Raw genomic sequence first — 14,700 nt, 5'->3', positions numbered from 1 at the left:
CTCGCGCTCCGAACTGAGGCAAACCACGGGCTCAGCGCATCTCTTATTTGCGCGGGAGTTGTCATAACAACTCATGTGCTCCAGGACCCACTCGCCTTCAACAGATATACACACGCAAGGTATGACCTGAGGTAAGGAGGCTGGCTGGGGCTATAAGTTATTTTAAATATAAAAGTCTCAGGTAACCAACATGTAGGGAAGACCGGGTGTGATTGTAACACTTTTTTCTTCAGCACCGAAAACTTTTTTTTTTTTTTTTTAGCTACACGTCTGAAAATTTTAGGCAAAGTACCCACATGACAAATGGCAACAATTAAAATTTCTACAACTATATCACAGACTTGGTTGTCATGAGATGATGACAAACACAAGGTTGTCCTTTTTTACAACCTACCCCACTACTGGGCCAAGTTGTAACAGGTAAACAAAATGCACAAAAACTAAGGGTACCAAGTGATATGCCTCAACAACAGGGTGTGTGTGTGTGTGTGTGTGTGTGTGTGTGTGTGTGTATGTGTGTGAGAGAGAGAGAGAGAGAGAGAGAGAGAGAGAGAGAGAGAGAGAGAGAGAGAGAGAGAGAGAGAGAGAGAGCAAATCAACATTAACAAAATATTATCTTATTTATTTTCACCTGCACTGCAAATATATATATATATATATATATATATATATATATATATATATATATATATATATATATATATATATATATATATATATATATATATATATATATATATTGGTTTAATTTTAAAAAGTAAGTAACGTGGTTGCCTTACTATTTTGAGTTCATTGAAATAAAAAAATTAGTTGATACAATGAAGGAAATTAGTTTAATAAATATAAACTCAAAATATTATTGAATCTTAACAACATAAATGTGATAAATCATGGAAATAGCTAAATTTGGCATGTTTCACTGCCTCATCACAAATAAAACACACACAATTAACCAATATGCTTACAAATCTTTTAATAATATTTGAATAAAGGAATTTCTCATTGAAGAGAATTGAAAAGTCAAGTCCCAAAAAATTGTCATTATATTAACTTATTTTTAAAATATTTTTTTACCAACCCAGGTTCATTGGAAATACATTGAAAATATTGTAACTATAGCAACCATAGCAGCAGGTGCATTTGTCATCATGCGACTGAAAGCACAAAATTGTTGCATGCTACTGGGAGCTAGAAAAAAAGTAGCTTACTGATTAAAATTAAGAGAGAGTTGTGTTATAAAATGTTATGTAGGGATAAAAAAAATTAAATAAAAATAAAAAACTAATCAATGTTTCTTTTTAAATATAGCCTACTGACATGTTGTACAACTTCCCACTCACAAACGCACTGATTGCTCCATGCATGTTCAGTTGGGTCATGAATTATAGCAATATTTGTATATTCAAACACAGGCCTTTTTTGTACTTTGGATATCACTGTCCAATGAAGACATATTTTTACTATTAAGTGAAGAAGACAGCTGAGGAGCAGTTGACAAATACTTGACTTTATATATATATATATATATATATATATATATATATATATATATATATATATATATATATATATATATATATATATACTTGTTTTATAACAATGAGCAGCACCATAAAGTCATACCATGAATCATAAAATCTTTACATTTCAATCCTTCCACCAGCTCAATTCTGACCCCAACTGCAAAGCATGAGCAATTCTACTTGCCTATAAGGACACTTTAATAATTTAATAATGTTTCTAATTTGTTCTCAAGAGCTAAAAAAATAACACACACACACACACACACGTCTGGTTCACTATCTTTGTGGGGACTCTCCATAGACGTAATGGTTTTTATACTGCACAAACCGTATTTTCTATCCCCTTACACTGCCCCAGCCGCTAAACATTTCCATCAGGAAACATTCTGCATTTTTAATTTCTCAAAAAAAACTCATCCTGTATGATTTATAAGCTGTTTGAAAAGTGGGAACCGCTGGCTGGTCCCCACAATGTATGTGATCTCAGGTTTTACTATCCTTATGGGGACATTTGGTCCCCACAATGTAATATAAACAAGGGCACACACACACACACACACACACACACACACACACACACACACACACACACACACACACACACACACACACACACACACACACACACACACAAAACATGCTGCTTTCAGAGCAGAGCGCTCTGTAGAGAAGTTTGTCTGTATAGGGCTACTGTAGAAACATGATGGCGCAAAATGTCAATTTTACTGTAAGGGGACCTGTAGACTCTTTTTTAGCTTCTCCAGACACAATATGGCTCCAATAAACATACGAACGGTAAAAGTAAATGTGTATTTTGGAAGACAATGTAAAGATATGCTTACAAATATTTAGATGCATGGTTTGATGTGCTGCTACTGCTAAGATGTATAGTTTTATGATTTGATTTTGTATGACTGTGGATTAGCAACCACTACGTGGAAGTTAATGGTTATCCGAATACAAATAAAGTAGGGATTCACGGTATACTGGTACTGGAAAATACCGGTATAAAACGGTACATCATGATTTTGCTAATTTCGGTATGCTGCTGTTCCGAAGTTCACCGCTAGGTGGCAGTGCGCTACCAAAACTGACGTGAAACCGGCAAATTCGGCAACGTAGAACAAAATGAATACAGCTGTCGAATCTCACGCAATGCGTCCGAAGACGTGGAATTTGGATGTACTTTGCTTTTAAACTGATGAAAAACCATCAGACCTGGCCAAGCTTCTGTCACTTGCCATTCCTGTCTTGTACACGACATTAAGAGATCGACAGGTGAGTGCATAACTCGTTCAAATTTAGACTTCATTTTCTTTTAACACTGACCAACGCAAAAGATCGTATCGTTTAAATAGAAGTTAACAATCACCAGCGATTCTTCCCGAATTTAATTTGGAATGCGTGCGCTCTTAATGTTTGTGTTTGTTGTTGGAATGAGCGCAAAGAAAACTCTCAAAGAGCAGTGTGATATAACATCGCTTTCATGTTAAAATTGGCAAGGTTTAAAAAGACGTGGGCAATTTCCGTCAGCTGTCCGATACTACAGCGAAAGTGTTGAATCCACGCGCATCACGCTGAGTGGATTCACCAAGAGCTGAGGGGGGCACCACGAGAAATTTCTCTTAGCAGGTAACTTCCTGCTTCATAAACCCCAAACTTGCAAGACTTAGTAAAATGATACGCAATCCCCGCGCCAAAATTCAGACCTTGTATGGCATTTATATCGATGTGTATCAATTTAATATCGGTAACGTTACTTCGGTATTAGATTGCGGTACCATACCGAAGCAAAAATTGTGCTATCGGGCCATAATGTCTCATTCTAAGGTAATAATGGTACACAGTGGTGGAGGAAGTACTGAATCTCAGTAGGCTACAGGTAAAAGTACAAATAACCAGGATATTTACTTTAGTAAAAGTAGAAGTATCACAACCATACTTAAGTGAAAAGAACCTGATTTTAAATGTATTAAAAGTAAAAGTACTTGCATAACAACTAATTATCCTAATGTATAGCTATTCTCAAATTAAATTAAAACAGTACAGGCTGTGGCATTTTAAGTTAGTCTTGGGTTAGTCTCTGGCCCAGTTTCCATTCTGACTTACAATTCTGGGCCCGTATTTATCAAGCTTCTCAAAGTGCTATTTTAGTCTTAAGTGCTGAGAATTCATGAAATTTACTCCTACTTTCAAACTTAAGTATAAAAGCAAGTTATCAAATTTCTTAAAGCGAAGAATCACTCTTACTCTCTCAGTTGTTTAAGACAGCTCGAGAGGTCTCTCAAGTGGTTAGGAGTTTCCAGTAGGGGCTTGTGATAGCACTGAGGAGACAGAGATGTGCGCAAATCTTTCAAGAGAGGGAGAATGTGTTCGAAATGTTTGGCAACGAGCAGTTAATCAAACTGTGTCATTTGGACAGAGCAGGCTTCATCTTTTCCAGCGCTGGTTAATGTTGGGCTTTATAATTTAAAAAAAATGCTGTTCTACTAATTCATCAGGCAGCAGCGATCACTCCTTCCTCCTGCCAGGTCGGTTTTCTTTTGGAATCCATGGTGGCTGATTATATAAAAAACATCTAGGCTATAGGTCAGTTAACAGCACAGCAGTTTAAAAATTGTAATTAAGACATGGTGGAAAACATGATTATCTTTCACTTCAAATGTGTATATTATAATGTATTCTCTTGAAAACTCTTTATTGTCAAATGTGTGTTGAATGTAAACTCCTCTTAGGAACTTCACCATTCAATGTGAATTTATCTGAGAATATTTGTAAATAAGGACATCTGTTCAGTGATGATCCAAAATCCCGTTTGTGGCACTGCAAAGTGTCGTAAATCAAATCTTAAGACTTAAGTCAAAAGTATGCACTATTGATTCTACTTAAGTAATTTTTTCACGTATCTTTACTTAATTAACAAAGTATTTGCTTTGTTACGTTCCACCATTGACGGTTAATTATGTAAGGTCTTCATACACCACTGAAAACATAGTAATGTATATTAAATTGCATTTCTGTCAATAGATCCTCATAAATACTACACATGGCACCTTTAAGGTGTATTCACACTACCAGCCGCAGCGACAAAGCGACACTATCCCATTCATTTCAATAGAGAGTGGGCGATTTCAGGCGACAAGGGTGACATTGACCATCAGCGACAGATGGGTCGTGTCCAGCAATGCGATAAAGCTGAGATCTGTTCAACTTAATGCAAATGAAGAGCAACTTTCGGGAGCAGCAACCAGTAAAAGTGAAGTCAGTGGAGCGCATGTGATCCTGATTGGTCGATACAATTGACTGCTTCGACAATGATGATTAGTCATGTCATTCACAAAAGTTACTAGGCAACTGGTAGTGGGAACGCCCGCTAGCGTCCTCACTGCCAGCCACTAGCAAATAGTTGCGAATAGTGTAAATGTTTTCACAGTTTGTCTACTTCCTTCATCAGCCAAGCAGCTGCTTTTTGATGCATCTTTAGGTCGAATCATACTTGTTTAATTATAAATGTTTTAGACTATAACTGATAAGCATGACAGTCTAAAATGCTACACGAATGTAATTTCCCTAACGACTTCTCTAATACTGGAAACATGTGCAATTTCTCCACATTGATCTAAGTCTTCTCAGTCTGGACACTGGGGTCTGTCGAAAATATCCTCAGGGTATTTTTCTTCATTCCCACTACAAAGTAGCATAAAGAATCTGAATTGAGACAGCTTGGCAAGCGGTATATTCAAAGAAAATGCTTGAAAACGAGTAGAGGAGAGGAGTTGTGACTGAACTGTGCTCTGTATTTCAGTCTTGAGAAGCTGTTAAAATGGAGAACTCTTCTATATGAAAGATAGTAGGCATAACATTTGAAGCAACTATGTTTTTGCTGTGTTCTGAAACAGTGCCATGGCTTTTAATCTTTACACAAGCATATGTTGGTGTCTTTTTTTACTTTGTAATGCATCAATTAAGTATTTCATCCCATTGGCTGCACTACATTTTTTCAGCATAATCATTAATTGTTTATACAACTAGAGAAAAAAATGTACTGGATAATAGGAATGATTAAACACTGTGTTCTCAAGCTGAATCACACAGGCACATCATCCCTGCAGGAGATCAGTTTTAGAGAGACTGCTATGCTAGTGTCCATCTCTATTGAAATCACCTGTGCACTTTATCTGAATTTCTGCCTGGGTAGTGTGTTCAAAATTAGTACCGTATGAAGTCCCATTTCAGTTAGGATGCAGCCCATAGGCAGTAGAAAGCAAGGCAATTCACTATGTTTTGGAACAAAGCCAAAGTGTTTGAACTGAATTTAGATCTTGACCCTCATGTTCCATGTGCTTAGAGCCGTCATGCCTTTGAGGTAAACATGAGCTTGTAGGAAATCTATGAGTGACACTAATAACCTGCCAAATATTTATAGATAGGCTGAGTAATGCAGATTCAGGGGGGGAAATAGGAAATTGGTGTCACAGACGCTGATTCATTGCCATGCAGTTATTTTTTCCAGTATGAATCTGGAACCCAAACTCAGCCGTGAAGAGCAAGTTGGGACAACTGCTTTGCTTTTTAGTTTGATCCATATTTCCAGCCTTTTTTTTTTTTTGTCAGAACAATTTCTTTCATGAACAAACAAGTATGTGTACATATAGAACAGGACTGTGCTTTATTGGACGCTTATTGCCAATTGTGTGCAACACTGCTGGTTGTTTGTATGGTAGTTTATAATAAAATAAGCATAAAGCAATCTTTAGTCTAATGTAAATGTGATTATGTCTGGATTGGGTAATTAGCATGTACTTTACTTTGGTGATTTAAGGACTCCATGGAGTCTCATTTAGAGCAGCCTGTTATTGATTCAAAGAGGATTCGTTTGGATAGCCGAAGTTATTTACAAGCTGGAACATGGCTCCAAGCTAGAAGTCTATCAAACAGGTTCAGTTTCAACAGACTGTGCAAAACAAAGAACTGCAAAACAACAAAATCTAAACTAGCCTCAAGCTTGCCTTAATCCAATGAACTCTTTATTTTGACAAGGTGCTCTTATTCTTTTCACTGTGAATGATCTGATTATGCTTTGAAACAAAAAAGATGTTATGTAACAATGAGTTAAAAGCAAAGTGAATGCTGTTTCCTAGCCTGAGAGCAACATTACTAACAATGTAGCTTATTTATTAAGAGTTGATGAAAATGTTAACAATTACAATTATAAAATATACAGGTTCTTCTCAAAAAATTAGCATATGTGATAAAAGTTCATTATTTCCCATAATGTAATGATAAAAATTAAACTTTCATATATTTTAGATTCATTGTACACCAACTGAAATATTTCAGGTCTTTTATTGTTTTTAATACTGATGATTTTGGCATACAGCTCATGAAAACCCAAAATTCCTATCTCAAAAAAAATAGCATATTTCATCCGACCAATAAAAGAAAAGTGTTTTCAATACAAAAAAGTCAACCTTCAAATAATGATGTTATGCACTCAATACTTAGTCTGGAATCCTTTTGCAGAAATGACTGCTTCAATGCGGCGTGGCATGGAGGCGATCTGCCTGTGGCACTGCTGAGGTGTTATGGAGGCCCAGGATGATTCGATAGCGGCCTTAAGCTCATCCAGAGTGTTGGATCTTGCGTCTCTCAACTTTCTCTTCACAATATCCCACAGATTCTCTATGGGGTTCAGGTCAGGAGAGTTGGCAGGCCAATTGTGCACAGTAATACCATGGTCAGTAAACCATTTACCAGTGGTTTTGGCACTGTGAGCAGGTGCCAGGTCATGCTGAAAAACCAAATCTTCATCTCCATAAAGCTTTTCAGCAGATGGAAGCATGAAGTGCTCCAAAATCTCCTGATAGCAAGCTGCATTGACCCTGCCCTTGATAAAACACAGTGGAGCAACACCAGCAGCTGACATGGCACCCCAGACCATCACTGACTGTGGGTACTTGACACTGGACTTCAGGCATTTTGGCATTTCCTTCTCCCCAGTCTTCCTCCAGACTCTGGCACCTTGTTTTCCAATTGACATGCAAAATTTGCTTTCAGCCGAATTAAGTACTTTGGACCACTGAGCAACAGTCCAGTGCTGCTTCTCTGTAGCCCAAAGTGGCTTGACCTGGGGAATGCGGCACCTGTAGCCCATTTCCTGCACACGCCTGTGCACGGTGGCTCTGGATGTTTCTACTCCAGACTCAGTCCACTGCTTCCGCAGGTCCCCCAAGGTCTGGAATCGGTCCTTCTCCACAATCTTCCTCAGGGTCCGGTCACCTCTACTCGTTGTGCAGTGTTTTTTGCCACACTTTTTCCTTCCCACAGACTTCCCACTGAGGTGCCTTGATACAGCACTCTGGGAACAGCCTATTCGTTCAGAAATTTCTTTCTGTGTCTTACCCTCTCGCTTGAGGGTGGCAATGATGGCCCTATATATATATATATATATATTAGTCTCTTCATCACTGCACCTGTTAGTGAGTGGGATATATTTGGCAGCAAGTGAACATTTTGTCCTCAAAGCAGGAAAACAGGCAAGCGTAAGGATTTGAGCAAGTTTGATAAGGGCCTAATTGTGATGGCTAGATGACTGGTGGGTGGCCAAGGCTCATTGGTGCATATAGGAAGTGAAGGTTGGGGTCAGGGTGCCCATGCTGAAACCGAAAGCGCCAACAGTGGGCACGTGAGCAACAGAACTGGACCATGGCACAGTGGAAGAAGGTGGCCTGGTCTGATGAATCACGTTTTCTTTTACATCACGTTGATGGCAGGGTGCGTGTGTGTCACTTACCTGGGGAACACATGGCACCAGGATGCACTATGGGAAGAAGGAAAGCCAGCGGAGGCATTGTGATGCTTTGAGTAATGTTCTGCTGGGAAACCTTGGGTCCTGCCATCCATTTGGATGTTACTTTGACATGTACCACCCACCTAAGCATTGTTTCAGACCATGTAAATGCTTTCATGGAAACAGTATTCCCTGGTGGCTGTGGCCTCTTTCAGCAGGATAATGTGCCCTGCCACAAAGCAAAAATGGTTCAGGAATGGTTTGAGGAGCACAGCTTGCTAGTAGGCCTGCACGATAAGTTGTTATAAAATCACGATCTTGATTCACCCTGTTCACAATTTAATTTTTAAAGGGGTAATGAATTGAGGAATCAACTTTCCCTTGAGCTTTTGATATATAAAAGGTCATGGTAATATAAGAATATCCTGTAAGTTTCAGAGCTGAAAACTTCCTTGTTATAGTCAAAGAAAAGCTTTTATAGACACTAGGCTCAGCAAACAGTCCTGTGCTTCATACTGACGTCAGTGCGCAACAAAACACCGCCTTTACAGCATGTCTAATCCAGTAGCCTCGCCCACCGACTCATGGAGTGCTTGTGCTAGCTGGTCAACAACAATAAACATGCAGAGGAAGATTACGATATTGCGCTACTCCTGGTTGTGGAAGAACACAGTTGCTGCTTAAGCTTCCTTCTGATCCTAATATTAGGAATGAGTGGTTGAACTTTATTTTTAATGAAGTTCCAGCTGACGTAGGGAAGACATGTTCACTTAATATCACTGCGTGATCGTTTGTAAACAAATCTCCGGTCGATGCTGGATTTGGATCCGACAGGAGGAATGGTGCTAGACACTGATGTGAGTAAAACATGTTTTTATATGTAATGGTACTGCATTGTTAGAGATTTTTTTGCTTATGTGTACGTGTCTGACATAGCATACCTTTAGTACGGTGGACCCGGCAGGCCGATCAATCTCATTATATTCTGTTCTTGTTCTGCTATTCTCTCTCTCAAGTTGACATCTGAAGGGCAGCACGCGCGCCGAACGTGTATGTGTGTGTGCAGTTCGCGCTTATATCATCCGATCATGGGTGTCGGAACCATTGTGTGGGGGTGGGACAAGACCCACCCACTTTTTAAGACCAATGATATTGGACCCACTCACTTTTATCGTCTCTAATTCAGCATGTCTGCTTACATTGACTACCCCTTAACCGAGAAACTTATTAAGAAACTTATTATTAAACACATGTTAAACGCTTTATTTCCCCTTTTCTAATATTTTCTCTTTTTTATCGGAAATAAATACCTTTCCGATCTGATATGTGATGGGGACAGGGAGTAGAGCGAGTGTGGCAAAAGGCGGATTCGAACCTGTGCTCGATTTGCCTCGAAACTTTATGCCATGCGTCTTACCCCTACTTTATATAGTCACGTAGTACTTAATAAGTAATTCAGTGATTTCTGTCATTTTGTCTGGCCCAATCAATCGTTTAGTAAACAGCACTTTTTCTGTCTGGACACAGAGCATAAGAAAACATGCAACTTGTTCATTATCATTATCTGTGAAACTGTTGATTTCTATGGCAGTTAAATGAATATAGCCTTTTTATTATTGGTATTGAACCCCCAGACCCCCCGCAAAACAACTTCCCCACCTATCATATTTTGCCTTATCCGCTACTGACCCACCCACTTTTTATTTGCTTCCGACGCCCATCCATCCGATCATGTGGGCTATGTGTAATTTAACAATAATAGTCCAATCAATCGCGGGTGGATGAGAAATAAAACATTGTGTTTGTTTGATAAAGATGTTTCCGAGCCCTGGGATTGAGATAATCATTCCGGTTGCCGCTTCTCCCTCATCCTCTCCTCTCTCATGTCACTGAACTGACAGGGGAGCTGAAGCTCATTAAATATGCAAATCTTCCTAGCCGTGGGCATTTACTTTCAAATCTCCAGTGCGGCACGCCCATCAAAACCCAGCGTTCAGGAGAGAGCCTCAAAACCAGTGTAGAAAATAGCCTATTACTTATTAGTTATGATGTTTTTGAATGTAAAAACTAGGGGTGTGCACTAGGGGTGACCCCGAATAGTCGAAGATTCGATGCATCGTTATGCGGAGCCTGATTCGACCACCGATCTCACGGTCAAATCTTCACGGTTGTTATGAAACGAGGATCATAACATTTTGGCAATATGGGGGTGGTCAATATTTTAAAGACGTGTCTTGGTGCTGAGCTGAGCATCCGGTGTACAACCCCTTTAAGGGCGCTAAGCTTCACACCGCACCTTGTGCTTCACACAGGCAGCGTTCGTCGAGCGCAGCTGAACTGCTGCTCGCCTCGTATTGCAAATACAGACGGATATCGTCCATTCTGTAACTTTTCCAGCGTTCACAAAATATTTTTTAATAACTTTGGCAACTCTGTGAAAAACGGTGTATATGACAGTAAGCTAATAAAGCATATCCAGTTTTAGCTTGGGATGAACATATTTAGTGGTGTGTGTTTGTGGGTTCCAGAAGCTGTAGTTATGGAAACAGTGACCATTTAAGGTGTTTATTAAGGCAATGTAATATGGCCAAAAAATGTTTGCGTGTGTATATATAATTTATTTTATAAATAAATATATATATAATTCCTCATAAAAATATAAAAAAATTGTTAAATATATACATTCATGTGCGTATATTTATATATAGCCTACAAAATATTTATACACAGTGCACACACACATATGTATTATGTAAACATAATAAGATTAATCAAGATTAATTTTTCCCCAGCACTTTCCCCAGCATATATATATATATATATATATATATATATATATATATATATATATATATATATATATATATATATATATATATATATATATATATATATATATATATAATATGAGTTTATATTTTTGTTGCTGAATAAAAGATTGCATGCGCAGTGGGCAAAATTGTGAAAACAATGACTCTTTATTGTGTGTGCGCAAACATGTTAAGAGGCGCATGGATTTACAACGATATTTCAGTTCTGCTTATTCAATAAAAATAAAGGTCAGCATAGAAATTCATAGAAATTTCAGCTCAGTTAGAACCAAATACATGTGTTTTTGTTTTTAATTAATATTTGACTCCTATCCAATTTTCTACATACATTTTATTTGAATTTGGGCTGGTTAAATTATTTTCGGGCTACCAAAATCTCAATGCTGCCTGCCCGAAGGGCTACCAGGGATTTAGAAATTTTGCGAGCCCTGCCTATTTAAATATCCAAGCGCACATAGACGAGAAAGTGCCGTGTCTGTGTTTGGTTCTCATGCGGTGCAGCAACACTAGTTTAAAGGGTTAGTTCACCCAAAAATTAAATTGATGTCATTAATGACAACCCTAATGTCGTTCCACACCCGTAAGACCTTTCATCTTCAGGAACACAAATTAAGATATTTTATATTTAGTCCGAGAGCATATGCAAGTGTATGCACACCATCAAATAATCCTCAAATAAAGATTCAAACGTTTATGAATCAGCGTATTGATTAATGATTCGGATCGCCAATGTCACGTGACACACGATCCAAATCATGAATCAATACGCTGATTCATAACCCATCAAATCTTTGTTCGCAGATTGAAAACAAACATGGACTACTTTGATTATGTTTTTATTACCTTTCTGGAAAGGGACCGTATACCGTGCATAATGCAGTCAAAAATAAAGTACTATGAGAAACCGTTCAGTTCACCTTCAATGTCGTTCGTTTCTGCTCATAGCCTCCTCTAACAACCATAAAAATAATAATTATAGGAACATATTTCCGTGTATTTTTGTCTTAAATTTCCCTGTTTTTTTCGTTGTCATCTGAAATGTAGGGTAGAGGAAACTTTTCCTAATTATCCACTCATAAAACTGACAATTTCCCAATTTAAACCGGCAGAGAAGTCTTCTCTAAATGCATTAGCAAAAGACAAAAAGAGGGAATTTGGCAGAACTAGAGCTCTGTAAACATGCCTCTGTTGTCTGTATGTCCCTGTTTCTGGCGCATGGTGTTATAAGCTGGTGACGTATACTGGCATCTGTTCCAAAGTGGTGTGTTTAACAGCCACCGTGCGAGCGTGTGTGTCTGTCAGGAGGCAAAGGCAGATGTTTTGCGTTGAGATGAGGCCTGGTTAGTGTGTCTAATCTGGGTATTATTCAGTAGACTGTGTGGGTATAATCACCCTTAACTCTCTCATGTCTCCGAGCTGAAACAGGGGAACGATAATCCAGCATCTCTCCCCCACCCCTTATATAACCAGCTGTATTTCTGTCTGTCAAGCGGCTTGCTTTCACTTGTTTTAAAAGTCAAAGGAAATGGTGCTAACGGAGTGCGCTTTCCCCAGTGTTTCAGTATACTTTAAGATGTAAACACCAGTACTTATTCAGAGGGATTACGACTAGTTTCATTTCCTCTTCAATCCTTCTCCTCACATTCTGCGTCGCACATTCGATTCAGTGGATGTCGGCTGTGAGATTGTGGCGGTTTGACCTTGCAGATCTGCTTGAGGTTTTTTTGGGGCTTAATTGCCCATCTTTCTTCGGTGGTGGAATGTGATTGACACAGTTTTGGAAATCAGTGAAATTGCTTTACTCACAAGAGAGAGTGGAAAATATTGATATTGTGAAGAGATGCAAATGAAACGCATCACACTTTAACTAAGCAATTTTAGAACGTCATCGTGCATGTTATGAATTTTCATCTCACACTATTTATAAAAAAAAAAAAAAAGAGTATCCAACCTGATCTCATGAGAAAATGAAATTATTTTATGAGCTGGCAATTTCATATGGTTTTGTTCAATGTGATTCAAAGCGAAATTGAAGATTTTCATCCAAAGTTGCGAATTTAATGTGCAAAATTGGAATATCGCATGAAACATTTGTGAATAAAACACTGTTTCAAGAAAGAGAAATTCGTTCACACTTTAGATTAGCATCTAATTTGCACTATTAACTAAGACTTCTCCCTCAATAAATTATGAATTACTGCTTATTAATAGTAGTTAGCAGTAATTATAGCAGTAATTATAGTAATAAGCAGTAAGCCTTTTTTCTTTTAAGCTGTATCCCAAAATTTAAAAAATATAGGTGGATCATAGAATCATATCTAATGAGGCATATGCAGATTATATGAAAACATTTGAATAAAATGTACTTCATTCATACAAATAATTCACCAATTCAACTAGGTAAAATAGTTACAAAACTGCAATGAGACTAATTCAACTAGCCATGTAACCCATTTTATAACCTCCCCCTTCCAATCAATTTAACTGACTTGGAGCCAAAGTCATTAACAAAGTACAATACTCTTATTATTTTCACTGCGCATTTTGAAGCAAAAAACGTTCAAATATAAAAGGACAAAGTGTTCATGCCTAATGGTACACCCAGAGCATAAAAGCATCGAAATGCAGGATGTTTACAAGACCACGTCTCTGATGAAACCATATTCTTGGAGATGTGTGCGTACAATAGAGAAAAGGCCCAGAAATACGTCAAAGCGTCATTATGTTTCGATCATATAAGCTGGAATCTTGCCCGTAAATAAGTGTTGGATCATGCAATCAGATTGTGTTGTCTTGTGTATAGTTGTTTCTGCAAAGGGACACATAATGCATTTGGAAATTCTACAGTGCCTTAAATTGTTTGCATTCAACAGGACTGTCCTTTTGTGCACTTGTTCCACAAGAGATGGAACACAAACAATCATGTCACTATAAAAAAAAGAAGAAAAGAAAAAAAAACTGGAAAATTTTGTATAACGCTGTCTGCACCTGTACTGCTCTTGCTTTCTGTCGAGCACAGGGAAGATCGGCTTGTGCACAGGTTTGTTTTAGTTCATTATGTGTGCATATGGTGATAACCAGTCTAACTGCTCAATTAAATGGCAATCAGTAACATTTTAACAGGAGTAAAAATTCTCATCGTTTGTAAATCAGATACATTTGCATAAGGGATTTGGGAGTGCAGAGTTTTTCAAAAGCTTTTAGAGGAATTACATAAACGAGATTTAGCCTAATCGTACAGCCAAAAGATTATGATGTGCATTTGTGCTGAAACTATTGAGACATACTCAATCTTTGTTAAATCAATCTATAGATGATTCATTACGGTAGTTGTTCTTTTATTTTATTTTACACTGGACAATGTACAGCATTTTATTCATACATATAAGGTGGGTTGGGTTCTATACACCAAATGGACAACATCAACATGAGTGAACACAATACAGACCTTCAGAACCTCTGACCCACAGGGTCATCCCGAAAACCATTCAAATAATCTGATTTATTAGTTTAATAAAATATCCTCTGGTTTAAAGATCTTGTTTACAGAAACAAA

Source organism: Pseudorasbora parva, chromosome 23 (genome assembly GCF_024679245.1).
Source record: "Pseudorasbora parva isolate DD20220531a chromosome 23, ASM2467924v1, whole genome shotgun sequence".
Lineage (NCBI taxonomy): Eukaryota > Metazoa > Chordata > Actinopteri > Cypriniformes > Gobionidae > Pseudorasbora > Pseudorasbora parva.
The sequence above is the reverse complement of the archived record's forward strand: the minus strand, read 5'-3'. Positions refer to the sequence as shown.